Source organism: Myzus persicae, unplaced genomic scaffold (assembly GCF_001856785.1).
Source record: "Myzus persicae strain clone G006 unplaced genomic scaffold, MPER_G0061.0, whole genome shotgun sequence".
NCBI lineage: Eukaryota > Metazoa > Arthropoda > Insecta > Hemiptera > Aphididae > Myzus > Myzus persicae.
In genome coordinates, this window is record NW_019104484.1 from 30,570 (window position 1) to 43,831 (window position 13,262).

A 13,262-nucleotide genomic window follows, 5' to 3' on the forward strand; every position below is an offset into this window, starting at 1 on the left:
ATATCTACGTCAAAACAAAACAGTTAAGTATAGGTAGTTATTCAAATTAATAAGTTACAAAAATATGAGAGGTGATCATGGGGTTTAATGTGTAAATATGAAGCCTCAACTCATTATCATTCAGTTTGGGAAAAACAGTGCTAAGATCACTGACTTTGATTGACAGAAGATTTAGGTCAGTGCTGTAGTGGAGGGTATACGGCGGTATACACCGTATACTTTCTGGTTATTTCTAATAAACTCCATATACCTTCTGATTAAGGTCGTACTCTCAGTTGTAGTTTAGGTAATTACCAAATAATATAAAGATAAAAATCATTAGATTATTATTAATATTTTTGAAAGAAAAAAAAAAATGTTTAGTTTTAATTTTAATTTGTACAATTATAGTATGTGTGTTGTGTTATTTACCCTCTACCAAAGTGAAACCTAATGATAGTATATAAATGTTTAATATTATAACTCTTAGTATACCCTCTGCTTTTTTTAGGACTACAGCACTGATTTAGGTACAAACAAATTATAATACGACAAAAACAAAACATTAAATTATCATAAAAAACTAAATATGTATTAGTTTTTATCTACTTCTTTTGGGTAAGTATAATAGGTAGGTGTATAAATTTGTACAATTATTAGTAAATAGCCATATAGGTACCTAACTAGGTAGGTACCTACCATATAGGTAGGTAGCCTAGGTAATTACCTAATCTATATAATAAATAAAATAGGTAAGATATAAACTTGAAAAGTTGCAACTATTTACTGTTGATATTTAGACATCAATATTAGTAGGTACGTTTAAATATCTTAAAATATGTTCTCTTACCTTGATTTCTAGTTCCAACTGCCATTTCAAACATTTTTTTGATCTCGTAGACCTCATATTTATAATGGATCCGTTAAATTATAATATAAATTATTATATTAACGACTTTTAACGTGTAATAATTAATTAATAAACTGACACAATTAAGTCACTAAAAGAAAGGACACAAGAGTATAACGACGAACGACGTGGTAACACGGAGACTGCAATGAAGCAATTGGTGCCTGGTGGCAATTACACGAATGGACGAATGTGAATATTGTGTTTAACAATAATATACAATATTAATACACTATCCCATAATCTTAGATTTATTACTATTAATAAGTTTTATAAATAATAATTCATGTCTATAATTATGTAGTGGTTTTAGTGGTAGTGGTATAGTGTACAAGCACAACAAGCCTTCATATTCCTTCGTTCATGTGTAGTCTATATCTATACCTATCGAGTATCGACGACAGTATTATGCTGCAAAAACAACAAAGATAATATCCCCATTTCGTGTTGACGAAAAAGTTATTTTTGTAAAGAATAATGATTTGATTTTACAGTGTGTTTGTCTGTGATCATCTTTTTCAAGTGTTGTGCATGCACAACGAGTAGGTACTACGACATTCTTTTTGCACTACGCCACTACGAAATCTCAAAAGTGCATTACAAATTACAATACTTAAAACTTAATAAACATAATATTAATTTCAGATTCAGGATTCATGTTTGAATTTGGGACGGCCAAAAGTATAATTAGTAATTACCTACTTGAAATTTTCAAAAAAATAGTGGAAAACAAAAAAAAATCACGCAAAAATATTTGCGCTAACCTAGAATTTCGACGACAAAATTAATATTGTTTCTAGTTTAACACAACAAATATTATTGTAAACTATACCTAGATGCGTGCAATCTTTACAAATGTTAATATTATCATATTTTAACCTCCTTACAATTTTCAATGTACCAAAGTACAAAAATGTACCAAAACTCTTCTAGAGATACTTGTAAACATAATTTTTTTTTATTATTATTTTTCAATAAACATCAATAAAAATAATTTCACTGGGTCAAAAGCTTGTAAATTTTATATACAAGGTTCCTTGTGAATTTTATATCAGTGGTTGAAACATAAAAAAGATACATTTTGACTTTTTTTCTATATAATAAAAACATTTAAAGTTCAAATTTTTATAAAACTCATTAAAATCTCGACAATTTTAAAATTATTTTGTATTTAAACATTTATAAAATGTTATAATTGTATAGCAGAGACTCAAAAATTTAAAACAAAGTTTCTTTTAACTTTTAAGTAGTTAATAATATTACAACCAACAAATCTAAAAAATATATTAACTTTGCTTGTTTATATTTGTTTTAAGTGCAGAATTTGGAATAAGTATATCATAATTTTAAAATATTATTCTTGGGTAGGTACTAGAAACTTTTAAAGTACCTAGGTATGTTATTAAATGTTATAATCACAATGACATGATGGAAGCAAATGGCAATAGGCATAGAGCTGAAAAGTGTTGAGTAGGTACTTATGTTTATTTTGTGTTGGATTTAAGTGTGTAATATACACATAAGATGTAACAATATTATACTGTTCTTATTTCAGTATACACATCAATGATATTTAACGTTAATTAAGTTTTTATTAAGACTTCAAGTCTACAAGATATAATAGTTAAAGTCTGCACAAAATGTATGTATAACATTGGTTTGCTTAACTTCATTTTTAACACATAGGTATAAAAAAATTGAATTTTTAAAGAATACATTGCTTATAGGTACCATCTAAATACTTAATAGTATTATAATTATAGTACATACCTATTGATAATATTATAATAAGCATTTTATACATGAAAATGTAATTTTCTATTCTATCTGTTGTGATTAATTCAGAGGTATTGTTGCTGATTATTAACTATAATATTACTTAAACCAAACATATTTTACATTAGTAATTTTTTAATTAAATAGAATACTTATAATTTATTATAGTAATACAATATAGTCTATATGTAATACATATATTATTTTTTTATTCATTCTTTATGTTTACAAATTGTAATTTACAAAAGATATATTTATGTTTTTATTTACTGCATTATAACTTATAAGTACCTTCCATTTAAGTAATATTCATAGTATAGGTAAGCCATAAGGAATATAGGTACCTACTAGGTAATAGGTATTATATTTTATATAATTGTTTAAGATGCCATAAAGTTGTGTATTATATATATACAAGGTGAGTTTCTAAGCATGATCATCACTCTTTTTCCCTTTAATAGTGCATTTATTAAATTCTGATTTTTAGAATTTATAAGTAGACATTAAGACTAAATTATCGAATTTATAATTATTATTTTTTGTACCTACTATTTAACACTTAAGGAGTACCCTATGGCGAACTTAACCTGGGGCGAGAAGGAGGCTCTTTTTTTATTCCAAAAAAATTAAATTTTCATACATGCATAATTCAGCCATAAAAATAGGATGAACATTGAACATGCTTAAAACATAGCCTCGTATGACGTACATTAATATTCTTTTAGAATTATACAATTGTCAATTTTAATACCTAATAATTCGTGTTATTTACACTTTTGATTCATATACCACGCTGGGGCGGCACTATAGGTTTAGTAATATGAATCGCCGGTATTCGTACTTTCAGTTTTACCATAAAATATGTAAAAGAAAACTTGAAAACATAAATCTATCTACATTTTTACCAAAAATTCCTTCTCATATTTTAAAATGATCACATTTTTAATGTTTAAACCAATAATTAAACAAATCGTTTTTATTCAAAATTTGAAACATGCTCTTGCAGCCTGTGAATCAGTATCGTATTGATTATACCTACCAGAGGCGTGTCCAGCACAAAGTAATTGGTTAGGTACGTTTTTTCTGTACTTAATGTGCTTTTAAATTATCAGGGAATATTTGTCCTATCACAATGGATATGGGTAGTGAATTTTTAGGTTTCCGGTTTTGACTGTTATCTTTTTTGTAGCATGGTTATTTTTTTTATTTTGAGAATATTAAAAAGCAAACAATTTTTAACAATATTGATTGAATAGGTACTCATAGTAATATCATAAAAAATATAACTTCAATCTTAATTTTTTATCGAGAAAAAATTTAGAAATATTAACAAAATTATAAAATTAAAATTAAAAATAATATTAATTTATAGAGTAAAAGATATTCGCCTATTTAATATTAATTATTAATTATATTAATGATAACATTTTACTTGTGATAAAACCAAACAGTAAAATAAAAATTTGGCAGGCCCGGACCTAGTCGGCCCCCTGTAAACACACCACTGCTACCTACAGAATTCTCTAATGGTATTATACCAATAATCATTTTTGCGTAGAACGGTGTGATTAATATGCTACACTTAAATTTACACGAATAAATTTGTATAGTGTATATAACACCGATAACTTTTTGATACGATATTTTAATTTTATACACTATACTGCATTATATTATATACATAATAATATTTATTAATATCAAAAAACAAATATCGTAGCAACATAATAAAATTAATATAAAAATCGTATTAAGTTTTTGGATTCTCTCTTTAAAAGCTAGGCTTGTGCTAAAGAGAGAGAGAGAATTCAATACATTTAAGATAGTTAAATTAAGATACTGTAATAAGAGAATGAAAGAGAAAAAAAAATATATATATACATTATACATAAATAAATATTGGACTAGGTAGTTTCCAATTTTTCAAATTACAATGGCATGATTGTACAGTTACCGGGTCAATATTGTTATACCTACTGTAAAAAACAATAAATGCATTTTTTCTGTCATGCAATTACCTTAATATTTTTCTTGGGAGGAAGAGATAACGATAAGTAGTAGAGTAGTAGATATCTGATATATGAAGATGTTCTCAAAAAGTCTACTCATTAATTAAAAGTAGTGACTAAGTGAATATCCTTGTGCAGAGGTCAAAATTAAACATTTTTCGACAGTTTTAAAAAAAATCGAGAAAAACAAAAAAAAGTGACGGAAAAACGTGAATTTTTACGCAAAACCAGTTTTCGACCAAATCGATATTCTTATATGGTTGTAACTCAAAAACTAATCACTATAAATACTTGAAATTTTCACCAAATGTTTATATTAGTGTCAACTATATACAGTTACCTTTTCAAAATATTTCGATTTTTTTTAAAACTATTTATAGACCACTGAAATTTTCGATTTTTCTGAAAATTTTTTTTTGAAATGTCGATAAAAAAAATTTGGATGGCCAAAAAAACTTGAAAATTAAATACAAGGTTCCTTATGAGTTCTTATTGTAGTTAAAAAAAAAAAATCAAAAATCGTTAGTCACAATTTTTTTTATAAGCGTTAATAGTCAACATTTTTACGAAATATGTCAAAATCGCCAAAATTTGCAAGTAATTTAGAAGTTGAAAAATCATTAAAAATGTTTGTGTTTATATCTAAGGATAAAAAATTCAACTCAAGGTTTTCCAAAAGTTTTCCTTTAAGTAGCTATAGATAAAACTCGAAGCGTCATTATAGAAAATATGTAGCGTTTCAATTTTAAATTTTTACGAAATCGCGTAACGATAACGATTTATTCTCAAACGATTTTAAATATTTGTTATTATTCAAAAAGTATAAGTCGTAGATACTTGAAAATTTCACCAGTTATTTAGATTGACATTTTCTTTATATGATTTAATTTTCAAAATATTGTGACTTTTTTTGGGCTATTTATAGACAACTGTATTTTCGATTTTTCTAATAATGTATTTTTTGAAGTATCGATATTTTTTTTTGGCCGAGTCAAAATACTTGAAAATGTAATACAAAGTTTCTCATAAGTTATTCTTATGGGCACGATTTTTTTTTATTAACATTTGAAGTTCAAATATTGACAACAATTCGTCAAAATCATCTCCGTTCAGAACCGTTTTTCGTATGCAATGATACCTATCCTTACATTCAAATTTAACACTTCTATAATATAGAATAGTGATTACTGATTAGTGATCCATACGGCACCTAATGTACAGCAGAGCGATACCCACTTACCCGATTTTTTATATTTATTTATTAACCTGTGGCCACATGGGTCATTTGGTGGTTATTTTTTAGTAGGTTTTAACAGTGAGGGAGAGGATGATAGGTTTTGAACACTTGTTTTTGTGTCAAGGATTTTTCACCAACAACCCGAGTGGTCACCCATCCGGGAACTATAGTGACATCGGCTAGTTCTGGCACTTGGACACGTTATGTGACTGAAGCCAGAAACCGCTTCACAACAAGCCATACTAACTTCTATGTTTAGGAAATAAAAATAAAAAGTTATACCTAGAGATATTATCAATTCTAATTGCTAAATGAGATATATAAGTCTATTTAAAAAGTAAAATACTACCTATACATTACATTATAATTAAATATAGATAATTATATATTTATGTAACAATTAAGACATAAGACAGTAGACAGTAGTTATATTTTAATACTTGTAAGTTGTAATAATAATTATGTTTTAACAATTACCTAATATTATTATGTTTAATATTATTATATCCGCTTATGATATTATAATAGTAGATATTGAATAATTCTGAAATAATCCAAGACAAAAATATTATGTGTATGCCAATGTGCATAATGATATTTATCAAGATTTAAAAATAAACATTAATAACTATTTGAGTATCCGATATAAATAGATACGTGCCATTACCCGTCGTTATCGAATGTGATGCATGTTCCCACGAAGTACGATATTAATGATATTATTATTTATTAAGAACTGAACGTTGCGTCGTTGCGACGTCGGCACGTCGCACTCCACAGATTGTATAATAATATTATGAAAATAATATGTTTGTAACAAATTATAACATAATATAGAAATAGGATCTCATAAAATGCGTATATAATTGATGAACACACAGTGCAATGTTGCCGCTCTCATTTAAAGATATGGAGCTCGCATAACGCGCTACATAAAACGGCGAGTGTACACAAATTCAAATGAACATACTAAAATACACACAGGCAAACACACAAAATTTATAAAAAAGGTCATTGTGAGATCCGGCTATTTTCCGCGGGAAAATACTCAAGGACAACTATAATGCCTAGAAATAGAGAAAACGTTGTGAGATCCACCACTTCGGATCTCACAACGAAAACGGATCTCGCAGCGCTGCTCGTTTTCCATATGCTGGATCTCACATAGTACCATCAGTAGACGCACACACACATACAGGTATGAGGTATGCTATGGACTCCATAAGATTTAAAGGTACTTGTTCATTCCACCTTTACAAGTAGTTTTAGACAATTGTTTCTAATACCAAAATACTAAGAAATAATTCGTTATAATGAAATTTAATTGAAAGATTAACTATCTAATAATTTTTGTACGAGTATTTTATAACATTTGTTACTTCCGAGAACTAGTGGACTCCGGACAATTTACACTTATCCCTTGTGGCTTCGGAGTCCACAAGCGCATCAAATTAGTTTTTTTACTATAAAACGATAACCTCATTAAGTATGTGCTTAAATATTATTTAAACTCAGCGTAAGTAGAAAGTGAAAGTAGACTTAGCATTAGGAACATTACATTTTAAAATTAAGTGACAAAATGTCTACTGTTTCTTTGTCCTATAATATTAGTATAACTTTAAAATTCCTAAATCTCTCAAAATTGAGGGCCATAAAGATATCTGAATCTGATCAAATCTGAACTTCAGATTTTGGAATTTAATTCTAAATTGCACGCGTATAATTTATACATATAGCTATAGCTATAGGCTATAACTATACCTAATACTGTAGATACAATTATTACACCTAGTATTCATTATTCAATTAGTTATTTTTATGAATACGATTGAGATTCCTAAAATAATATTTGTAATCACTACCCGTGGCCTATGCGTCATGCGGGTATGCGGCCGCCGGCCAGCCCCCTTCATTCCGCGTCAGAGTGTTTGACGTTACTGTCATTTTTTTTACAAGTTACAAGTTACAAGTTACAGATATACCTACCTAATCGTTTCGATTTTAAATTATGTCAACATCTAAAAACAAAAAAATGACTGGGTCAATGGACCAATTAAAAAAAAAAGCTGGTAAGTAGGTAAATTATAATCAATTAGAGAAATGGTGATATGGAGCTTACACAAATTATAATAAAATACGTAACACATTGTGAAATACGAAGACCTTTGTAAGTAGGTACACACAAAAGTTAGAATTGTAGATTATAAATAAATAGGTATTAAATTGTAATGATACTAATACAGTAATACCTCCTAACAGATGATAACTTACTAATATTAAGTAATAATTATGACTTATTTTCAATGATTCAATACTACCATCAGAATCTTTTGGATCTTCAATATTTGAACTTTCAGGAATTTCAGTAGTGTCTTCTAAAAATTAATTTAACATATTTTTTAAATTAAATTATGTAAATATTAATTATTCAAGTTAAATAATTGTAACGATACTATACTTTCGTCGTCTTCTGAGTCGGTAATATTTTCAGCAGAATTATTCAATGGCATCAAATAGCTATCGAATTCTTCTAGACTTTTCCCTCTGAGTTCATGTAGTAGACCATACTCCATTACCAATAGTATTTTGCTTACACGACTGACTTGTAAGGTGTTATCGGGAAGTCTATAATATTCATTATGAATGGAGAGGTCATGACCCATAAAGTTTGCCAGTTGTTCTCTATCGTTTGTATTTAAGTTTAATAGCTGCGACATTGTTGCTATATGTTTTCTGAGCTTTGTTGACGTTAATAACTCAGGTGACAATGAACCGCATTCATTGGCTGCCTTCCTTAGGCAGTCTGTGCCACGATAACAGCCAACAGAAGTATAGGGAATTGCAAAGAGGTATCATTTTGTTCGAATATATTAACAGATTTTCTAATATTTAAAATAAGATCTATTGAACTTTTCATTATTGGTGTTAGTGAAACTGGAACAGCTCTACCTTTCTTACCTCTTATTTCAAATCTATGGAAACTGTTAGCCAGTTTCTGTTCTACTTCTGTAAGAGATTTATGTATTTTTTCTTGAATTTTATCCGTATTTCTTGTTAAGTAGTCTTGTACCTTTATTCGATTAGCTTCACCAGATATGCGACGGTTTAGGAGAATTATTTGTGTTAACAAATTCTGGCACAATATTTTATAAGTATCCTGATTTACGTCTCCATTTTCTATTGAGGTTCTTACATTATCAAGTTGTTTTGATAAATATTGGTGTAAAAGTGTTATGTCTTTAGCATCTGGTAAGGCAAATGATTTGTTGAATTTTTTTTTTGATATGTCTTGGCAAGCATTGGAAGAAATAGAGAATTTCCAATCTTTTTGGAACACTAGTTTAAAATTGTTTGATTGTTTTATGTTTGATTCTAAGCTACGTATTATTTTAAGAAAGTTTGAAAGTTGTCGCATTCTTTGTGATATATAGTTTTTTAAATGTCGTTCACGGTGGTTTTGTAAAATACGTGTACCGAATGAACAAATTAAGTTGTCGGTTTGAGCTATAAAAGTTATATCGTCACATTTCATTCTTGAAAAAAATGTCGCTATGCAGTTGTTTGTGATTATTTTCGGTGTCTAATAATGAGCCACATTGCATTAGGTTGTTTCTCCGTTTTTTTGAACTAACTGTTTCATCATTATTCTGGAACTTGAATTTTTTCATGTGACAATATAATTTTTTCTGTTTACAAAACATAAAACAAAATTTACATGGTAAAAAGTCAATTGGTTCAATTTCATCAGAAGGTGAAGGCCGCCTACCAACGATTAAAGAACCTTTATTTTTACTTAAGACACTCTTATTATGTTGGAAATTGCCTTTGTTTTTTAACAATTCAATTTGTTTCAAACGTTCTTTATTTTTTTTCGGTAGCAAAATAAATTGTCTTACTTCAAGTTCTAAGATATGTTTGCGTTCCAAATGTCTGGGAAAATTTGTTACTAGTTCTTCACAATATAAGTAAAATACTCTTTTATCTTTTAGAATTTTTTTTGAAACAGGGGTTTTTTTTGCTCGGTCTACATTTATTGAAGCTTCAGGTATATTACTGTGAATCCCTATTAACGTTGATTGTGATTGGATAATAGAACTATCATTCGATTCATTTACATTTAAAGAAGATACTTGAATATTATTTGGGCCAAAATTATGTGTTGTAACAATATTATTAGTGTCAGTATTCAAGAATAAAGTATCGGTATCACTTACTTCAAATTCACTACTTGATAGTTGTTTTTCAATAAACGGTGTGTATTCAGGGCTGTTATAAAATTAATTTGTTGATTCATTAGATTCATCCGAATAACTGTCATCTTCTATAGTCGATATTATATTATAACCTTTATTCACAACACAATTTCTTTTCAATCGCGTAGTATTTGTATTTGAATGATTCTCAGTATCATGAACTTCTAAATAAAAAAAAATATAGAAATATATAATTTAACATGCTAAGTGCTACTGATGGGTGGCTTCTTATTCACATAACTCCATAATGTTTTGTTACCCTTATCCCATATATAATTATTGTGCTTAATTGTATAGATTGTGTATTTCTTGTAAAAAAAAAAAAAGAAATATATAATAATATTGAATAATTAATACCTACTTACACGAATAAAACATTTAAATATTATATATTATAAACTATCTAAAATCCTTCTTTAATATTGCAAATAATGATATTATGTACATTGTATAGAATACTAATGTAACTCTCACCTCATGCATGCTTAAAGGTAATAGGTACTAATAATGTGTCATCAAAATTATAATAAATAAATATAAAAAATGTAATTAAAAAAAAAATTGTTTGTGTACCTATTAGTCTTAAACAGACTTTCAGAATAAAAGGCACCTTGAAAATACCAATGGTAAAAATGAATGAAATTGAATACATCTAGGCGTCATAAGTTAGTTGTTGTTTAAAGAAATTTCTTACAAATTAATAATTATTACTGTTTTAGTATTGTTTAACTATATTTTATTACAATTATCAAGGGTATAGTTTAGTTATTTTAACTAAACAAACTAAATAAAAAAATCAAGAAAATTTAAAAACCAAAATTCTTTTTTACGGGTCAATATTTTTATCTCATAATAAATAACTAGGGTTTTTATAACATATTTAATTTAATAAATATTTGATACAAATTATTTTTTTTTTTTTCTTAGTGTCTGTTAAAAATATACTTCAAACCAATAGAAATTCAAAAATGAAAATGAGGATAGCAGCCTAAGATAAACATTTTATTACCTGCAATTAATTTTGTCAAAATGCCATTTGCAATTTCTATTTCTTCATCGCCCATATTATCAAAGCCTAGTGTATCTGTTACGATACTATTATACTGGATACTCGGTTCGTAATTATTAAATGTTGGGAACGTTATATCTGTCTTGATATTAACAAAATTCCTTTCATTGTTACTTCCTTAAAAAAAAATAAAAATATTATATAGTCACTAATCTGTTTTAAGATCAAACATTTCAGCATCTTAGTTTTAAAAAAAAATACCACTTACATTTAATGTAATAAATTAATGCGCTTACCTGGACATGTATCTAGTACATCTGCAATAGGAACATTACATTCTACTTGAAAATCTGTTTCAATAACACAATTTATGTTCTTTGCATCATGGTTTCCTAAAAAAAAACCTTCTAATTAAAATAGACCTGTAAAAAATGTATTGAACTGGTATGCTTACCTGCACATGTTTCTAGTACATTTTCATTAGGAACATTACATATAACTAGAGAATCTGTTTTGATAACACTACAATTTATGTTTTCTGCAATGTCGTTTTCTGAAATAATATCTTTCAATTAAAATAGACGTATATAAATATATATTGAACTTTTGTGCTTACCTGGACATGTGTCTAGTACATTTTCATTAGAAACATTACATTCAACTTGAAAATCTGTTTCAATAACACTACAATTTATGTTCTCTGCATCATGGTTTCCTAAAAAAAACCTTCTAATTAAAAATAGACCTGTAAAAAATGTATTGAACTGGTATGCTTACCTGCACATGTTTCTAGTACATTTTCATTAGGAACATTACATTTAACTAGAGGATCTGTTTCAATAACACTACAATTTATGTTCTCTGCACCGTCGTTTCCTAAAAAAAATACCTTTTACTTAAAACAAACCTACATTCATATGTATTGAACTGGAGTACTTACCTGACAATATTTCTGATGCAGTTATATTTGTATGTTTATTTTGTACATCTGTTTTAATAGTACCAGAATTAACATTTTCATCATAATTCATAATCATTTTGTAGAAACTCCAATTGACTCTTCATGTCATCTTTAGCTATAATAAAATTTTAAATTAAGTTAAAAATTAGTATATATCTTCAGACAAGTATTAGCTATATATTAAGTTTTGATTTTCAAATGGGACTAAAATATATTGTTTAGAAAAACGGATAGGGGGGAGGATTAACTCTGCTTTGTGTATAATCGCTGATGGATATGAAGGAACATGAAAGGCCAAGGAAAAGAACCTATGTACTCAACCTCATTTTAGGTGAATAAAGGCAAGCTAAAAATAATATTTTAGCACTATTATAAATGAATTTAATACTAAATAACTGAAAGTAATTTCATGATTTGAAACATTTAATATTTGTGATCCAATTTTTGATATTTTCTCCAAATTTCGGAAAAACTACATTCTTTACTATAATAAATTATGGTCAAAGCTCAAAGGATAATAGGTACCTATATCATTTAGAAATGAGAATGTAACATTAATTTTAACTTTCTAAATAATATAATATTAAGTAAAGAAGATAATGAAGATAATAATAATATAGAATAATATTTTAAATTTATACAAAATCAGTGCATCTATTAAATCACTAATCAATAGGTAATCACTATTAAAATTATGTTAATCAACTATGAATTTAGCGAAGTACCTAGGTAAATACAAAGATCAGATTAAAAGTTTTGTTCTTAAAAATATATGTTAAGTAGCCAAGTAGGTATTTACTTGTTTTTTACCTACCTACTATCATTAATTCAAAATTAAAATATAAATACCTAACTCATTGAAGTATATATTTGAATTTGAAATTATTGTGGCACAAAATGTGTAGGTACCTATTTTTTCAATTTTTAATGATCAGTTCTTTAAAAATCTCATAAAAACAAAAGAAATACCTACTCATTCAGTATTGAACTGACAAACGACAGATTTTGATTTAATAGTATTTATTTAATTAAATTATTCTAAATTACTTGTATAATAATATAATATAACTTAAAGGTACTTACTTCCAATTTTCAAAATTTTGGCCTCATAAAACTGCTTGTTTTTCC